Here is a 3,020-nt window from a genome sequence, read left to right on the forward strand (position 1 = left end):
CTTGATATTTTTATTTCCTGCTTCTGTCAAAATCACCTAAATTCAGGTAGAATTCAGATATACTTCTTTGTAATCTTCTATGATGATTCAACTCATCACACCTTTAAAAAACAAAAAACAAGGAGAAAAAAAAAAAAAGACCTCCACAGTAACCATACAATATCTACAAACTATTTTTCAGTGTGGGATTCAAAGGTATTAATTCTGCATATACAATTATAACAGTATTTCTTGATGTCACCTACGGAGACATGGTGTACATAAACATTACTCTGCAACTTACTGTTCTCAGCTAAAATTAATTTTGAAGTTTAAAGCCATTTTAAACGAGAAAAATATCAAAACAGTTGCAAGTAAATTGAACTCTTCTGGTTTCTTCTGAATTCAGTCAGTATGAGAGGACACAGTCCAAACAGAAAGCCCTGTGAACAACAGCCTATCATACGGAACAAAACACAGTTCACACTTCACATTTAAATTTGTTAGAAAACTTAAATGTGTGGACACATATTTCAATTTTTTATGCAGTATTTAAGTCAAAATTGAATCAATTTATTTAAGGCCAGGAAATTTTTTTTCCTGAGAGAAGCAATTGCAACACAATAGGCTTTTAAGGGTGTGAGAAGACATTTTATTGAGGTTGTGAAATGTAATAAATTCCTTTTAGAGATGTTACATGTCAGCAGTGAAAGACTAGTAAAAAAACATAAGCATCAGAACTTAAGCTTATGCTGGTTTAAAAAAAATAAATTTGCAAGCTATTTTCATACTGTCTAAAATTTTCTAGAGCTATTAACATACTGTTAATTCATTCAGGATAGTCCTTCCAGTTTTAGCAGCAGCCACGATTTTCACGGGTTTTCTGTCTGCTTCATAGCCCAGTGAAATAACTATAATCCTTTTCTACTTCTTACACCAAGCATATTCCCTCATTCCCCTCCTTCTTAGGATAGAAGGCAAAACTGGCAAGGGAGGAGACATTATCTAGCAACAGAAAACTCCCAGAATTGAAAAAAAATATCTCGACCATTTCTGAGCACTGATTTCAGCTCTATCATGGTTAGAAAGTGTTGTTTGTTGTTTGTTTTTGTTTTTAAATCCATTAAAGTATTTTCAAATATAATTAAAATTTAATATAATTAATGCAATTTAAAAATCCTAAACAATGGATTTTCCTCTGGTCTGTAATAACAAGTTATTACAGTAAGTTTGTTGTCACCAGAACTGTAATTCAGCTCTTTTCCATTTATGTTTTTTCACAGCTCTTACCCTCTCCAAAAGTTTCTACACTGTTGGCTAACTTGTGTTTAATTTTTGAAAATTAGTGGTCTTTTCCCTGAAGCCCTCTTCATTCAGTGAAAGACAAAGATAGCTCTTTGCTTGTTTTCCAAGGGAAAAGAAACTAGATTTTAGAACTTGACTGTTTCTCTTCAAAAACAACAACACACAAAATCCTCTAATCCTAGCATACTATTTTTGCATGGTCTGATATTTTATCCTTTGTTTCGTTCCTGGCATCAAGCTTTATTTACTGGCACAAAGAAATGTTGTACCTCCAGCCTTCTAACTCACCAAGGCAGGGAATGAAAAACCATAGTTTTAAAAAGGCTTGACGATGGTTTGTTGCCATAACTGTGCAGAAGAGTTTGTCCAAAGCCACCCATCACTGTCGTACTTTGTTCAGTCATCCCTGACATACAATAGCCCTCACAAAACTATAATGCCCATGAAAGAGAACATGATGTATTAAATTATTATAAATAAATATGATGAAGTGAATGGCTATGTCCTATAATCATGATTTAAAAACTTTCCTGCTAAACTCTTTTTTTTTTTTAATAGAACCTTGATGTCTCAAATATAATTATTTTTGTATTTTGAAAGTCAAACAAAAAGTAAGGTATGTCTCAGCTATCAGACACTAACAATACTGACTGACTGCCTGGGTGATACCACTTTGCTGAGATTTCGTTCTTGAATTGGGCAAACGAGACTGTAGAAAATCTTGGATATATCAAGAGGGATATTTCATCCCTCCCCAACATGCAATTTTCTCATTTTCCACAACTATCAGATTTTTTCCTTCTTCTATTTACTTCATTGACCATCTGCAGAATGCTCCTAGCTATACTAAAAAGACAGCTGCTCACATTTTTGTAGGGACATCATAACATGCTGGTGTGGCACTTCAGTTTTAACTGGTGCCCTAAGATTTCATGGCCTAAACATTTAAGAAAATAGTAGGCAGAACAGTAATACAGAAATACAAGTACAGCATGCTCTTCATATTACACACACACCAATGTTTCATCTACTTAACCCACAGGCCATTCTTAAGGTAATAACATGCTACCTCAAGAGGCTAGGGTTTCATTACATTTTTAAGGACTAACAGGTGTGCCCCTGTGGCTTGCCAAAATACTTCATGATGAACTGCAAAACTAATCTGTAAACTTGCTGCTCACCCCCTGGATCACACTGCACCTGGCTAGTGAAATGGCAATAACGGAGTTTATGCTTGGTCATCTCTGTTCCAGTGCTGCAAACCTCAAAGCATCAAGGCAGGTGGTTAATCTACACATTACTAGAAAGAAGTCTTATGACCCTGATGAAAGTGCATATTTAACATATTAAAAAAAAAAAAAAAAAAAGTAAACGTGCAAAAGAATACTCCTACTTTTTATTCCCATATAGCAGCACAGTACAACCTACCAAGAACATCAGGGTCACTATGCTCAGAAATTAATTAAGGTCAGATAAGCTTGCAAATGGTCACTGGGCCTTTTTTATTCTGGTCCTTGCAGACCTTTCACTTTCTGAAATGGGGTCTGAAGGAGCCATCAAAGGGCCCTTTGCCACCTGCCTCTCCTCAGTTCATTTGCCAATGGGGCCTTTATTCTCACAAATGTGCACCTGGTGAGACTGAAGCCTAATCGCATTTCCAACCACCTAAGCTACATAAAAGGGACGTCCTCCACTCCCCCCCTCTTTTCTGTTTGATCCCTGGTTTGCCCACCATA

This window comes from Anser cygnoides, chromosome 3 (assembly GCF_040182565.1).
Source record: "Anser cygnoides isolate HZ-2024a breed goose chromosome 3, Taihu_goose_T2T_genome, whole genome shotgun sequence".
In the NCBI taxonomy this organism is placed as follows: Eukaryota; Metazoa; Chordata; class Aves; order Anseriformes; family Anatidae; genus Anser; species Anser cygnoides.